The sequence below is a fragment of the Poecilia mexicana genome, unplaced genomic scaffold, assembly GCF_051168715.1.
Source record: "Poecilia mexicana isolate PSO_F unplaced genomic scaffold, ASM5116871v1 scaffold_7, whole genome shotgun sequence".
NCBI lineage: Eukaryota > Metazoa > Chordata > Actinopteri > Cyprinodontiformes > Poeciliidae > Poecilia > Poecilia mexicana.
This window is the reverse complement of record NW_028263376.1, coordinates 540061-557019: the sequence shown is the minus strand read 5'-3', so window position 1 is coordinate 557019 and position 16959 is coordinate 540061. Positions and strand designations below refer to the sequence as shown.

The window sequence follows — 16959 nt, the reverse complement described above, 5'->3', positions numbered from 1 at the left end:
CCCTTGCCTGCCCTGCTTGCTTTGTTTTTGTTCTGTCTTTTTCTATATTTGTGGAGCTTTTCTTTGCACATCCTCCGAATCTACAAATGATGTATTTGGTCAACCGATCTCTCAATGCAATTGATCAAATTTTCGACGAGAAGACTGGGCACAGGAGAGCCCTCTTGTCCTATGGGGATTCACCCTGGATTTATTCATGATAACAAGATTTCTGCTATTTGGAGCTTGCGGATACCTGGCTTATCGACAAATTTGTGACGGACTTGGCCGAACTAGCGAACACTCAGACTGTTGGTGTGGACAGAGAGGCAAGTTGGATGCGAGACTCACAGCCCAGCTGAGGACTCTAAAACTCACTAACGGGATGGAATCGATCTTGGAGAAGTTGCTAGTTTCGGCTCAGTGGAACGACCAAGCTAATTTGGATAATTGGGAAATGAGATGTATCGGAGAGACTTTAGGGAAGATTGAAATTTATAATCTTCTCGACCTAAAACATTCTGTATCTGAATTGGCTTTCCCTATGTTGCCTTGGAAGGGCTGCATATTTCCAATCTCCTTGAAGATATGTAAACATAACACTCCTTCCCACTTCACCCCCTCCTGTTATCCATGCAGCTGTGGAGCTGAGTGCTCCCAAGGACATTCCTAGATAACAACGCCTTTATCGGACTTCTGCCAGGAGGCTGAGCTATGTGGTTTCATGGCCTGGTGACGTCACCACCTTCACTCATGTCTGTTTTGCCCTTTGTTTTGTCTGAATGTTCCAATTTGCCCTAATGTGTCCTTACCTCTTTTTTTGTTTTATTTTGTTAGAAACTGTGGAGTACTCCCTATTTAACCCAAAAAAGGATTATTTTAGTTATTAGTAATATTAGAAATTGTGGAGTACGCACTATTTAGATCAATATTATACAGCCCAGAAATGGAATCAGAATTAGAATCAGATTCTATGTACGAACATAGAATCCAGTAATACTTAACAGGAACAGTCACCACTTAATTACTTTTATATTGCTACTTTTTAGAAACTGTAACTACTCACTTTACACCAGAAAAGGATTTAGATTAGTCATTTTGCTTTTTTAAATTCTTTTTCTTTCCTTTGGTTTGTTTTTGTTTGTATTTTCTTTTAATTCATGTAAAGCCTTTGAATTGCCTTGTTGCTGAAAATGTGCTATATAAATAAAATTACCTTACCTTAGCCTGTGGATATCACTGATCATTGCTCCAAACTGCTATTTAACTCTAAATCTATCTGTGCTAGTTTGGTTAAAAATACATCTGAAATGGGAGTTACAATTTCTGCTCCAATTCTGCTCTGATAAGAATAAAAGACTGCTAATCCATTTTAAAGTGGTACATCACCTGCTCTATTCTAAGGCACGGTTCAGTAAAAATATTCCCAAATCGTTCAAGTGGAGTGAAAGTCTGCCTCATCTCCCTCTTTTAAGTGCTAGCTGTAAAAGATGGTTTCTTTTTTACATCTCGAAAAAATACACTACACTCTCAATAATAATGTACCCAGATATGTTAGGATGTGGGGGCCATTCCTCCAACATATGAGTGTTTCCATTGGTGAAGGTCACAGGTAGTGGCAGCCTTGCTCCCCCTTTTTTATCCCTGCCTGTCAGGTTTGCTGTAGCTTGACCCACCATGCACATGTGAGTTTGTATATTTTGCCTTTCATATTCCCAACAGTCTGTGGTGGAGCTGAATATATATATACTTTTTTCATTTTGTTTTTGTTATTCTTTTATCCTCTCATTTTCAAAATTCCTTAATTTGTTGACTCAATATTCTGGGGTGGGTGGGATGGGGTATTGCTTTTCTTTTCTGTGGACCATGGCTGTTTATTTTTCTGCAAGATAAATGACAGTTGGAATCTGGAATCTGTTGCAGCTGTGATTGCCGCATGGACTTGTTAACAGACGAAGATGATGTAGAAGATCCCAGTGGTGTAAGCGTCAGCCCACACTGACTGGTCTTAGCAGATTGATCAACATTTTGAATGCATATGTATCCTGATAGCTGTCCTGCTGCTTTGTTGATAATTTGCTGAAAACAATAAATATACATCTAAAAAAATATGCATCTGATAATGCTTCTCACTGTTAATGCCAATTTTTTGTTTATGGAAAAGTAGATAATGGGGCTTGCCATTTTCTTTCATTATGCACTTGAATAAGAATAAAGAAAAGGAATTTCCTTCATAAACCTGTCATAGGAATTGTCAGGAACCAGGGTTTTTTTTTTTTGTTTTTTTGTTTTTTGTTTTTCCCTTCCCTCCTCTACCACCAGAGGCCGCCTGTGGGCCGGCCCCTGGAGAAGTGCGGTGGCAACCCCGTGGACACACCTGCGTAAGATCTACACAGCTGTGGAGCTACATAAGGAGTGGATGGCCGACTCTCCAGTGCCTGAGTGTTAGCCTATTATGGTAACCAGAGCCCCTCGCAGACTCAACCCGAGTATTATCCTCGTTGTGTTGACTTTTCGTCGAGATTTTTTCCGTCTGAGTAATTTTCTTCGTTGCTTCCTCTTCACCAGGTTATCTCCAGTGATCCCCTGAGGAAGCTAACGAACGCTGAAGGCATCTGGATTCCTCCGTGAGCTTTCCCTGTGACGCATGAGGTTGTACCCACCGGTTGCTCGAATCCTGGAAGCTCAATCCTCCTGGTCCGTTGTGATCCACCTCGAGACGCCACAGGTATTACCTGTCGCTTGCCCAGCTTCGGAGATCCCAGTTACGTCTGGACCCTGTCGGCCTCCCGCCTCCACCTCCGCAGACCAAACTTACCTGTCCGCCCTCCAGCTCTGCCACCCCCATTCCGAACCTCACCACTCTGGACCCCGCACAATCCTCCCCGCTCAAGAGAAGCCTCCTCTGATTCATCCATTCAGTCCCAGAGCCGGACACCAGCTCAAATTAAGCTCCGCTATTATTATTGTATTTTCCCCCACTGATCCCGAACGCAACACTAACCACTCTCTCTCGTTGACAGAGGACCGGATTTTCCCCCTTTTCCCCGGAGCACAATCCCTCACTTATTTGTTTGTTCAATAAACCATCTTTACTGATTTCATTGCTCTCCTGTGTGTGTTCCTGCATGTGGGTGAAAAAAACTGGTACCCATCATGACAGGAATTTAAATGTCATTGTTTTTTTTTTTTTTAAAAAAACCCAAGCAAAAATTTCTAAGCACGTTACATGATAGAGCCAATCTATAAAATATCATATCAACCTATAACATCATTGTTCAAATTCAAGAGAATGCAATCATGTTTATCCTAATAGAAGGTACAGACATTTGTTTTCCATTTTAAATCATTTTCCTTTTTTTAACAATTCTTTTTGGTCAAATTTGAGGGTTTTTCTTCAATAGCTTCCAAGTTATGTGATCTGTTGACTCAAAATCACTTTGAAATTGTTCTATTAGTCTGCATAGATAAGGTACAGTCATTTGTTTTCCATTTTAAGCCATTTTCCTCTTAATTTTTTTTGGTCAAAATTGAGGGTTTTCAATAGCTTCCAGGTCATGTGACCTGTTGACTCTGAACCAGTCTGAAATCGTTCTACAAATCAGTAGAGATGAGGCACAGTCATTTGTTTTCCATTTTAACTTTTATTTTTTAACAATTTTTTTGGGTCAAAATTTAGTATTTTTCTTCAATAGCTTCCAGGACTTGTGACCCATTGACCCAGAACCAGTGTGAAATTGTTCTAGTATCCTTTATAGATGAGGCACAGTAATTCGTTTTCCATTTTAATGCTTTTTTATTTTTTAGCAATTTGTTTTGCCAAAATTTAGTATGTTTTTGCAATAGCTTCCAAGACGTGTCCTATTGATTCAAAATCACTTTGAAATTGTATTACAAATCTTTAGAGATGAGGCACCCTCATTTTTCCCCAATTTTAGATCTTTTTCCATTTTTTTTACACAATTTAAATTTACAAATTAAAAAATATGTTTAAAAGCTTAAATTTCATGTGACCCACTGACAAGGAATAAAAAGGGTGAAATTGAATAAAAATGAGTGTGCCCCACCTATCCAGTCTAGTAGAATAATTTCACATTGATTTTGAGTTAATAAGACCCAATTAACTTATGGGTCTTATGACCCATAAGCTATTGAAGAAAAACCCTCAATTTTGAGCAAAAAAAAATCCTAATAAAAGGAAAATTACTTAAAATAGGAAAGCAAATGACTGTGTCTCATCTATACAGGCAAGTAGAACAATTTCAAAGTGATTCTGAGTCAATAGGTCACATGACTTGGAAGCTATTGAAGAAAAACCCTCAATTTTGACCAAAAAAATTCCTAAAAAAAGAGGAAAATTACTTAAAATAGGAAAACAAATGTCTATGCATCATCTATACAGAGTAGTAGAATGATTTCAAAGTGATTCTGAGTCAATAGGTCACATGATTTCGAAGCTATTGAAGAAAAACCCTCAATTTTAACAAAAAAAAACCCTTAAAGGAAAATGACTTAAAATAGGAAAACAAATGTCTGTGCATCATCTATAGAGACTAGTAGAATTATTTCAAGGTGATTCTGAGTCAAGAGGTCACATGACCTGGAGGCAATTGAAGAAAAACCCTCAATTTCTACAAAAAAAAAAATCCTAAAAAATGGAAAATAGCTTAAAATGGAAAACAAATGTCTGTGCCTCATCTATGCAGACTAGTAGAACAATTTCAATGTGATTTTGAGTCAACAGGTCACATGACCTGGAAGCTATTGAAGAAAATCCCTCAATTTTGACCAAAAAAACTGTTAAAAAATTGAAAATGATTTAAAATAGAAAACAAATGTCTGTGCCTCATCTATACAGACTAGTGGAACAATTTCAAAGTGATTCTGAGTAAATAGGTCAGATGACCTGGAAGCTATTGAAGAAAACATATTATTTAATATTAATATTATTGAAAATATTGTATGACTTTAAGATTTAATACATTATATTGTGTCTCATGTAGAAGCATGAATTAGTACTGACAATTAGTTAGTTGGTTACAATTCAAGGCATTTATTAACATTTGTTTGACAGGAGTGCTTAGTTCGGTAATTTGTTGACAGTCCCCAAGTCAACCTTTGAGCACTTGGGCCAGGAGCGGTGGAGATCAGCTGAACGACATTAGTGTTCATAAATCGGATCAACCTTGAGCTAAATGTCAGTTACTCCGCGGAGCTCGGGCCGGGAGCGGTGGAGAACCGCTGGCCGACATTAGCGTTTATAAATCGGATCGATCTTGGGCTAAATGCCGCTTACTCCACGGAGCTCGAATATCGAATATCCAACTTGAAACTAACTTCACTGCGGTGTAAGAGGCGCTGAATCCTGAAACTTAACTCAGTACCTATTCTGTCAGCTATTGGATTTGTTGTTACTCGGTTGTTATGGCAACTGAATCTGCGTGTAAAGCATACATTTGGTCCAAACAAATTTTTCCAGAAAATGGAAGAAGATGAACTAGGTGAGTTCCTGAGTGTTGAAGAAGATTTTAGGTTATAATATTTCTTAAGAAAACTCTTTAGCTCGATCTTCTTCGATCCCAGGTTCTCCCGGCAGGCCACGTGTAGCCACACACCCTTCTTGCATCTTGACAAAACTAACAGAAACTAAACTGTTTATAGATTTGTATCATGGAGAATTGATCAAACATCAGTTTTCTAATCTTTATTTTAAGTCGTATTTAATAGATATATCTAATAACAAATGATGGTGCTACTAATATTTTCTAGACCTTGTCCTGTATTGGGATAAAATGGTTTTCTGGACACAGTGAATCACATAGCGACCAATAGGCGCTGTCCAGTCCAGTAATACACATCAGTTAGCAGGAGTATGAAAGACGTAAAAATAATTAACTACACTACATTAAGAAATTGTATTTAAGTCTCAGTGCTACATGAAGCTCATTTTGAAACAATGCAAGTTAAAAACAATATTTTGTGTATATATATCCCTCCCCCCCTCTTCCCACCCCATAAATATTTTTCTAGATCCGCCCCTGACTTCTCCTGTATTGTTTCCCACACAGACAAATGGCAGTTCAAAAGATCTTAGCAAACCATCTGCTTTAACTACAGGTAACATAAAGGTCAATAGGCCAGAATAAGTTGCTGATTTTAAAACTATAATTAGGCTATTTCAATCAAGGCATGTTAAGTTTTAAAACTAGCATACTTTAAATTTATTTTCTTAACATGAGACAGTTCGAATTGTGTAAAAATGTTAATAATTCATCAAAGGGAAACTGCAAACTTCTGCAAAGGCTACCGGAATAGGGGCGTTGCGTGGCGCAGTAGTTAGCGCAGCGCGGTGCCCCGCATATAAACTTTATACCGCCGTAGTTCGGAATCCGACTCTCGTCCTCTGGTTCGCTTGTCTCTCTCTCCTGCCCCTTCTCTCTGCAACCTTTCTGTTGGATTGTTGTCATAAAGGCCAATAGTGCCGAAAAACTTATTTTAAAGAAAGAAAAAGACTACCGGAGTTAATGTGCAACAAAGTGGTATGATGTCGGGCTTTTCCTCCATCCAATTGATCAGCGCCACTTTGCCATTGAAGCTTCTAACCTGGCAGCTTTACGCTCTTATAAAAATACAATTTGACTACATCTGGAAATGAAGTTAAAGCTTCTATCTGAGGATCTGATAGAGGCGATGTTCCGCAGGCTGCATGTTGGTTCATCCCGCAAAAAGAGCCGTTGCTGAGTCAGCGAAGCGTCCTGCTGCGCATTGGGGTGAGCAGCAGGTGGCAGCGCAGAATTTAACAATAACTAAACTAAACATTCATAATAACTTTGGGTTGTGATGCACAAACCAAAATCACCGTTGTGTTACTGGTCAGTGTGATAATTTGACTATGCAGCTGTCCAGCATATCATCAGTCCTAGTCGGTGTTCGAGGGGGAAAAAAAGTCACACCTGACTTGGTGCAACTTTTCAGACTTTAATCCGCTGCTGACGAAGAAGTGTGGGATGATGTTCTGTTTCTTATACGTTTATTCCTGCATAAAAGACTTAAAGGGCTTTTTTGTCAATATTTGCTGTGAATATAATACAACCTTTAAGTTGATGTGAAGTTCACGTTTCTATGACATCACTGCAAGGAGTCGACTTCTACTCGACTTTATCATTTTATAGTCCACCTTAAAATATATGAAGTCTATCAACTCCTAATATGTATATACATAATGACGCCCCCTTAACAATTTCGCCTGCCCCCTCATGTATCCATGGCTAGAACCGGCCACGTTACTAACTATTCAGTTTTGCCCTATTTATTCTGAACATAGCAAAGGCAGTTTCAGCTGTTAATATATCATTAAGTCTGCAGTAATTCCTCTTGTTGAACAAGCATGTGGTGACAGTAGAAAGGAACCACCCCTGCCCATTTCTTCATTTCCAATTTCAAAAAACAAAATGAAGAAAAGCTGAATGCCTGTGTGAGAAAAAAAATCCAAAGCTGCAGGTTCACCGTGAAATATGCAAAGAAAGTCCTCAAGTCTATAATCTGGTGTTAAAAAAACAATGCTGTTTTTCTGGCCTTATTAATAAAAACACAAATTTTGCTGCCAGAGTCCTGAGCAAAACCAAGAAAATGTATCTTTCTGTTTGTAAAATAATGGATTTTCTTCATCTATAAAACACTAAGTTGTTTAAAAGTCAGGGCCGTGCAGAGACCACTAAAGGGGCAGGTGCTCAACAACAAAAAAAGGGCACATCTTACCACATTCTAGGACAGAATATTAACAAAGCCTCTCAGCTTTCAGAGTTTAATAAACAATGATAAATTACAAAATTGTGAGATATACAATCAAAGCTAACGAACATCTATATAGAGCAGAACACTATGTATATGCAAGATATTTTATTAGTAATTTCTTTCTGCAGATCTATTTTGTTATAGCAAAGTATTGCAATATTCAAACCCGCAATTTAGCAAGATATATAAATCAGAGCTGGACCACCAGACATATTTTGTCTTTACAGAATTACACTATTAAAAATATAAACAAGGGCACAATGCAACCTTTTAGTGGACTAATCTATAAAAAAAGAGCTGCCTGGTTGCTGCAGTGGAGATGAAGATGGTCCATTCAGGAAAGCAGAGCTGCATCAAACTTTAACGTGGAACTGCAGAAAAAAAAAACAAAAGCAAAAATTTAATTGTTAATGCATGTCACCATGAGAAAAGCCTTCTGAGTTTTACTTAAAATTAAAAAAAAAAATTAAATCATACATTTTTGACTCATGAAGTTAACTTTCTTTTTTGCAAAACAAACTTATTTGCGCATGTCATTAAACTTTTCTTGCTATTCTAAGTTTTTGTTTGTGACAAAGTTTTGCTTGTGATTCTCACATGACGCCATGGGCAGGACCTAAAATCACAACAAAAGATTTCTGATGTATGCAAATAAAAGCTTGTGTTTGGTAAAAATGAGTTATTTAATTAAAAAAACAGTCTTTTAAACAACTTTATTTTTAAAAAGGAATCATTACAATTCCAAAAGTTTTGAGTACAATTTTATTTTACTTAACTGAGGTTAGTTTTTTTTTTTTTTTCCATTGAATAATTGGGAAACAAATTTAACTTTATACTCTGCGAACCAGACCCTAAACTTAAAGTCTGGGTTGAGTTTTTTCCCCTTCATTAATGACATAAATTATATCTATCATGGTAATTCAGGGTGTGTTATTTTTAATTCTAAATGAATATCCTTGTTGGACTATTATTTAAGTGCTATTCTCTTTCAAGACATGTTTACCTAAAGCTAGAATAAATGCAATGTACATTATGCAGCAAAGGAAATTAGAAGATCGGATATATATCCATTATGGAGATGATACGTTTTGGACGGGCGATGTGCCTCATACACAGGGAAGAAGCTTTTCAGTTATCTAGCTTTGCTAGCAAAGTCGTTAGCTAGCAGCTAGCTAATGGCACAACAACAACAGCCTATAATGTCTGTGTTGGAGCTATTTATTCTTTATATTCTTTATCCATTTGAATTTTGTTAGTTTGTTCTTAAATGTATATTTTTTGTATTATTTACAGAACTTATTTGTAAGTTAATAATTGTTGATTTCATTTATCTTTTGTTTTATTATTTTTCTTATTGATATTTTTTAAGTAAACAGGAAGTGATGTGGGTTGGTCCACTTTCTATAAATGTAGGGGCCTGGTAAAGGACCAGCAGGCATTTGGGTTAGGGGCCTATGGTTTTTACCAGTGCAAGGAGGTAGCAGAGAAAACAAAAGGAAGTTTGAACTCTGTAATTGTTTTTTTTTTTTTTTTTTTTGCAAAGATGTCAAAATAAATTATGAAGAACAAGTTACAAGTTTGGATCCTGAACCTTCTTTGCCTGCGTTGAAATACTTGACCCCAGTGTCTCAGTGGCTTATTGGAACTTTGTTGGATGTTTGGTTTGACAAACAATCGCCACTACATCAGTAAAAACCTCCCCATGGATCAAGTAAAACCATCTCTATGGATCAAGTAAGGAACCAGCCCGTGGACTAAAAGGAACAATTCGTCATCAATTGACATGCTGGATTGAAGGATTTCAAGGATTTTAAGGATCATCATCAAACAAAAGGTTTTGGATCGTCTTTGATGAAATCAAGCGACTGCTGCGTCAAGCCTGGATTGACACGTCACTCATTCATTAAACTGGTACGTGGCAATATTGTTCAAGCCGTAAAGGAAAACGGTGAAACTACTGGAGTTTAAAGACATTATTTCACTGCAAAGATTGATGAGATGAGTTTAATGTGACAAGTTGACGCCTAATTGGATCCAGACGTGAGCCGACGCCCATCATGGAAATGTTTGTTCACAAGAATCAACCTCTTTAAACAAAGAGACACGTTTGTGCTTTGTGGATTCCTGGATTATGCCGCCTTTAAATGTGTGAAATAATTCAAAGAATCGCTAAAAATGTCTGATGTAAAGAGCAAAGAGGATGACACCGAGACGTCACAAGAGAAAAAAACTATCAAATTCACACAAAAGGGTTTGGAGTTTTACATAAAAACATGTCAAGAAAAACAAAGTTTAAAGTGTAAACAAGCTTCAAAATTTATGGAGAAAATCTCCGCATTAATGACGTCACAAAAAATGTTCCGGAAGTGTCTTCTAACTTTGCCAAGTTTATTAAATGCTATCAAGATGCAACTGATTTACATGAATCCTTTTTAAGTTTGTCGTTACCAGAAGAAGAAGTGAAAAGGCAAACTGTGTATTTTCAGTCGAAGGTGACGGCATTCTCTGATTTTATGGACAATGTAAAGGGTTGGTTGCATGAAGCAGGAGATCCATATACTGAACAGAAAATTAATGTTGATGATCAGGTTGTTGCAGATCTGGATGAAATAAATCCTGAAGACGGTGTCTCTAATATTTCAAGTGTAAAGCCACGTTCAAAAACATCTTCACAGGAGTCTTGGACTTCATCCACCTATTCTGCTCGCATTAAAGCTGCGGCTGAAAAGGCAGCGATCCTGGAGAGATTTGCTGCGTTGAACAAAAAACATCTGATTGAAGCTCAAGAAGAAAAACTGAGACAAGAAAAGGAAAAATTAGACTTGGAAACAGAGTTGGCAGCAACCAATGCAAAACGTAATGTCTTAAAAATAAATTCAGTTGCTGGCTCTAAACGATCCGATGGAATGAACTCTTATTTTGAAAGAGCCCAAGTAAAGGACATGTCCCTGCTAAATCCTCGTGCCGATGAGTTTGTTCCGAAAGAAAGAGCAGCTTCTTCATCCGACTGTCCTGTCGTCAGACCTAAACAAAGGCAGAAACCACTTCAAATGGATCGTCTGAGAGTAAAAGTTGATTCTTCAACTCAAGCAACACAGCAAACACAATTTCAATCTCCCTCTATCTCTGAGAACTGTCAGAATGATATTGTGAACATCATGCAAAGACAAAATGACATCACTGCCTTACTTGTAAAACAAAACTTATCGTCTGTTCTCCCATCCAGAAACATCCCTGTGTTTGATGGGGACCCCCTGCAGTACAGATCATTTATGAACGCCTTTGAGAATGGAGTGGAAGCTAAAACTGACAACTGGAGCGACTGTTTGCACTTTATAGAGCAGTTCACTAGGGGGCAGCCTAAAGATCTGGTGCATAGTTGTCAGCACTTACCTCCTGATCAAGGTTATTCCAAGGCCAAAGATCTTCTCGAAGAACATTTTGGAAATGAAAATAAAATTGCTTCTGCATATATGGAGAAAATTATGAGTTGGACACCAATTAAAGGTGATGATGTGAAAAGTCTTCAATCATTCTCTCTTTTCCTTCAAGGATGTTCAAATCTAACACAACAAATTGTTTACATGAGAGAGTTGGATTTACCTTAAAATATGAGAACAATTGTAATGAAACTCCCATATAAACTGAGGGAAAAATGGAGTTACTGCTTATGAGCTGCAGGAGCAAAATGACCACCGAGCACTGTTCACTGATCTGGTTGCTTTTATAATAAAAGAAGTAAAAGTAGCATCAGATCCAGTGTTTGGCAACATCCAAGACCCACCAACTGTGAGCAACTCTAAAGTTTCAAGTTCCAACAAGCAAAGGAAGAAAGGAAGCAGTTTTGCCACTAATGTCAACACAATTCCAGAAGCCAGAAATCACTCAGCTGAAAACAAGACCAAGTCTACTGCTCTTCACAGCTGCTTGTTTTGTTCACAAAGAAATCATCTATTGGAAAACTGTATGCAGTTTAAAGCTAAAATGCATCGGGACAAGTTGACCTTCATTAAACAAAGGGGGATTTGTTTCGGTTGTCTGAAGGTTGGTCACACAAGCAAAGACTGCAGGAGTCGTTTAGAATGCAACGTGTGTCACCAAAAGGATCCAGGGGTTCTTCACATAGAGCTAAAGGAGCCAGGACCCTCTTCAGAACAAATCCAACAGACAACAAGGTCTCACGTCAACTTCTCAACTGCAACCACTCAGACATGTGGGCATATTGGGGCTGGTCATGATGACGATGCCGTTTTTTCTATTGTTGCAGTTAAAGTTAAAAGTCAAAAGAGCAACAAAGTTGTACAAACTTATGCATTTCTTGATCCAGGAAGTTCAGGTACATTCTGTACAGAAACTCTGGCAAAAAATCTGAACTTAAAGGGCAAAAGGACAAATATTCTGCTAGGAACAATGAGTCAAAATAAGATCGTTAATGTACAAGTTTTGTCTGGTTTGGAAGTCTCTGGTCTGAAAACAAATGACTTCATAGAGCTGCCAGATGTTTTGACTCAAAGTTTCTACATTTAATATTCCCCAGCAGAAAGACATTGATCAGTGGCCTCATCTTAAACCTGTTAAGCTTCATAACATCAATGCAGATGTGGAGCTACTGATGGGAACTGATGCTTCAAATGTTTTAGAGCCCTGGGAGGTGATAAACAGTGTGGATGGTGGGCCTTATGCTGTAAAAACTAAAGTTGGTTGGGTCATAAATGGTCCCCTGCGCACTAGAAGCAACAGCAAAAATAAAAATGTTTGCACTACTGTAACAGCCAACAGGATCTCTGTTGAGCATCTTCAAGAAATGCTAGTCAAACAGTACAATCATGAGTTTAATGAAAGATTATCAGAGGAAAAAACTGAAATGTCCAGAGAGGATCTGCATTTCATGAACATTGTTAATAACTCGAACAAACTTGTTGGAAGTCATTATCATATTGACTTACCTTTCAGGAGTGAAGGTCCCAGCATGCCTAATAACATCTGTGTTGCAGAGCAGCGCCTCCAGAGCCTCAGGAGATTTGAAAAGGATGCTCGGTACAAGGAGGAATACACTGCATGTGTGAACATGCTGCAACAAGGACATGCTGAGGCTGTACCAGCAGAGGAGCTACAGAGAGATGATGGACAACTGTGGTACATTCCTCATCATGGAGTGCATCATCCCACAAAAGGCAAGTTGAGAGTCGTATTTGATTGTGGATCAACTTATAAAGGAGCATCACTGAACAGTCAGCTTCTACAGGGACCCGACCTCACAAACTCTCTGGTTGGAGTCCTCATCAGATTTAGAAAAGAGCCTGTTGCACTAATGGCTGACATCGATGCCATATTTCACCAAGTTTATGTCTCTAAAAAACATGTCAACTTTCTCTGTTTCTTGTGGTGGCGTCATGGCGACACATCAAAACCTGCACAGGAGTTCAGGATGTTGGTTCATTTGTTTGGAGCTGTGTCCTCTCCCAACTGTGCAAACTATGCTCTGCAAAGAACTGCTGATGACAACGCACAACAGTTTCCAGCTGAAGTGATTGATACAGTCAGAAATAACTTTTATGTGGATGACTGTTTAAAATCTGTTCCCACAGAAGAAGATGGAGTGCACATGGTGAAGAGGCTGACAGACCTCTGCTCTAAAGGAGGTTTCATGCTTTCAAAATGGGTCAGCAACAGTCGCACAGTGCTTATGTCAATCCCAGAGGAGAGTACTGGGTTTACAGTGAAGCATTGAAACAGATGAGTTCAGGTTCAGAACATCTGTGCAGGACCGCCCACAGACCAGAAGGGGCATTTTATCTGTGGTTAGCTCTTTGTATGATCCCTTGGGAATCCTGGCTCCCTTCAGTATGCCAGCTAAACTGTTGCTTCAAGAACTTTGTCAACAAAATCTGAAATGGGATGAAGTTATTCCCCATTCTCTGTCTAGGAAGTGGTTTGATTGGCTGGAGGATCTCCAGCTGATATCCAGTTTTAAAGTGGAGCGTTGCATCAAACCAAGCTGCATTAGAAAACTAGACAAAGCACAACTCCATCATTTCTCTGACGCAAGTCAAGACGGTTATGGAACAGTGTCATATTTAAAACTGGAAAAGAATAACATCTCACATGTTGCTTTTATTCTAGGAAAAGCAAGAGTTGCACCTATGAAGCAAATGACAATCCCCAGGTTGGAACTGACAGCTGCTCTTCTTGCCGTCTGAGTCAATAAACTGCTGCAAAAAGAGCTGCAGATACAGTTGGAAAAACCTGTTTTCTGGACTGATAGTACAACGGTTCTAAAATACATCTCCAGTGAAACCAGAAGATTTCACACCTTTGTTGCAAACAGAATCTCTGTCATCCAAGAAGCAACGGATGTGAATCAGTGGAGATATATTTCCTCCAAGGAGAATCCTGCAGATGATGCATCCAGAGGCATGAGAGCCGAGGAGTTCCTCAGATGCAGGAGATGGATAAATGGGCCAGAATTTCTCCACAGACCAGAAGAGGAATGGCCTAAATTGGATGTGGATCACCATGCAATTCCTGCAGATGACCCAGAGGTCAAAAAGGACCTTACAGTAAGTGTTGTTGTGAAGGAATCAGAAAATGCTACGAACTATCTGGTTCATTATTTTTCATCTTGGACAAAACTTAAAACCTCTGTTGCCTGGTTTCTGAAGCTGAAAAACATTCTAATGTTGCTGCAACAGAAAAGGAAAGAGTTTGCTGCTGCAGACCTGAATAAAAATGATCCAGAAAATCAAAAGAACTAGAAAAGCAGATGGAGAGATTCAAGACCACTCTAAAGAAAGAAAATCTGACTCCTGAAGACTTGGCCAAGGCTGAACTGTCTATTATTCAGTTTGCACAACAACAGAAATTTACAATTAAAATGGCTTTAATCACCAGTGGCCTTAACGCAGTCTCCAAGAGAAGTTTTCTATACAAACTTGACCCAGGATTGGATGCTGGGGTCCTCAGAGTGGGTGGCAGGTTGAATAAAACAGCCATGCCTGTTGAAGCAAAGCACCCTGCAATTTTAACAAAGGATATGTATGTGTCTACACTGATTTTACGCCACATTCATCAACAGTTGGGACATGCAGGAAGAACTCATATGCTGTCAAGATTAAGACAAAAATACTGGATCATAAATGCTAATTCAGCTGCCAGAAAAATCATCTCTCACTGTGTTGTTTGCAGACGTAACAGAGGAAAATTTGTTGAACAAAAGATGGCAGATCTGCCAGAAGAAAGAGTTCTGCCAACCACCGCTCCTTTCACAAACGTTGGAGTGGATTACTTTGGTCCTGTAAGTGTTAAAAGAGGAAGAAGTCTCCTGAAAAGGTATGGCGTTCTGTTCACTTGTTTCACCAGCCATGCAGTACATCTGGAAATTGCACACACCCTTGATACAGATTCCTGTATAAACGCAGTCCCCAGGTTTATCTGTAGAAGAGGCCCAGTTTCCACCATCAGATCTGATAATGCCACAAATTTTGTTGGTGCAAATCGAGAGCTGAAGGAGAGTTTGGCTGAGCTGAATCATGCTAAAATTCAAAATGCTTTTGTGCAGGATGGCATCAAATGGAACTTTAACATCCCAGCAGCCTCTCACCAAGGTGGAGTTTGGGAGCGCCTAATTCGTTCCATAAAAAGTATTTTAGCCTCTGTTCTTAAAGAACAAGTTTTAGATGATGAAGGACTTCAAACAGTCTTTTGTGAAGTTGAAGCCATATTAAATGACAGACCCATTACCAAAGTTTCAGATGACTCAAATGATCTTGAGGCACTCACACCCAACCATTTGTTGTTGCTGGAAAAACAAACCAGTTTTGCCACCAGGACTGTTCAACCAAAGGGATCTTTGTCAGGAAAAGGTGGAAACAGGTGCAATACATAGCAGAGCTGTTTTGGAAAAGATGGCTTTCTGAGTACTTACCTCTGATGCAGGAAAGACAGAAATGGACAAGAACTAAAAGATGTCTCATTCCTGGAGATGTTGTCTTAATTGCAGATGCTACAGCTCGAAGAGGATCATGGATGATGGCCAAAGTCTTGAGTGTAAACCAGGATGCCAAAGGCTTGGTGCATTCTGTGCAACTACAAACAAAGACCAGTGTCTTGGAAAGACCTGTGACCAAACTTCTTTTGCTACTGGCAGCATCACCCTGAAGAACCAAGAGCACGTTTGAGAGAATAGCTCCTTTTCCTTGTCAAAGTAATTGTGACATTATTCACAATTAGGGGCCGGAGTGTTGGAGCTATTTATTCTTTATATTCTTTATCCATTTGAATTTTTAGTTTGTTCTTAAATGTATATTTTTTGTATTATTTACAGAACTTATTTGTAAGTTCATAATTGTTGATTTCATTTATCTTTTGTTTTATTATTTTTCTTATTGATATTTTTTAAGTAAACAGGAAGTGATGTGGGTTGGTCCACTTTCTATAAATGTAGGGGCCTGGTAAAGGACCAGCAGGCATTTGGGTTAGGGGTTTTTACCAGTGCAAGGAGGTAGCAGAGAAAACAAAAGGAAGTTTGAACTCTGTAATTGTTTTTTTTTTTTTTTTTTTTTGCAAAGATGTCAAAATAAATCATGAAGAACAAGTTACAAGTTTGGATCCTGAACCTTCTTTACCTGCGTTGAAATACTTGACCCCAGTGTCTCAGTGGCTTATTGGAACTTTGTTGCATGTTTGGTTTGACAAACAATCGCCGCTACAGTCTGTATGATAAAAAATACTGAATTGATAGTTAAGAACAGTTTTTCCTCACCCAGTAGTTCTTCAGAATAAGCCAGACGCAGAGGCCTGTCAGTGTCTGTTGTATTTCATTACCTCTCTGCTTAAACCGCGACTCTGGGCTGAAGCAGAAACGATACTTCAACGTTCTCCTTCATCTGACAAGTAGCAAGTCTACTCCACTTTATTCATCAAAAACGTTTTTTTTTTTTTTTTTTTTTATAATTCACCAAAAACTGTTCTGTAATCTGGAACGTTCGCTACGTTGAGCTCCAGTTTGCCGCCTTATCTCAGTGTTTTTCAACCACTGTTCCGCGGCACACTAGTGTGCCGTGAGTGGTCGTCAGGTGTGCCGTGGAAATTATTCAATTTCACCTACGGTACCGTATTTTCCGGACTATAAGCTGCTACTTTTTTCCTAAACTTTGAACCATGCGGATTGTAGCCCGGTGAGGCTTT

At 38.7% G+C, this 16959-nt stretch overlaps 1 pseudogene; it reads left to right on the top strand.

Annotated features, from left to right (window-relative positions):
- Positions 1 to 8388: 8388 nt before the first annotated feature.
- Positions 8389 to 13504, top strand: LOC148158206 (uncharacterized; annotated as a pseudogene).
- Positions 13505 to 16959: the final 3455 nt, after the last annotated feature.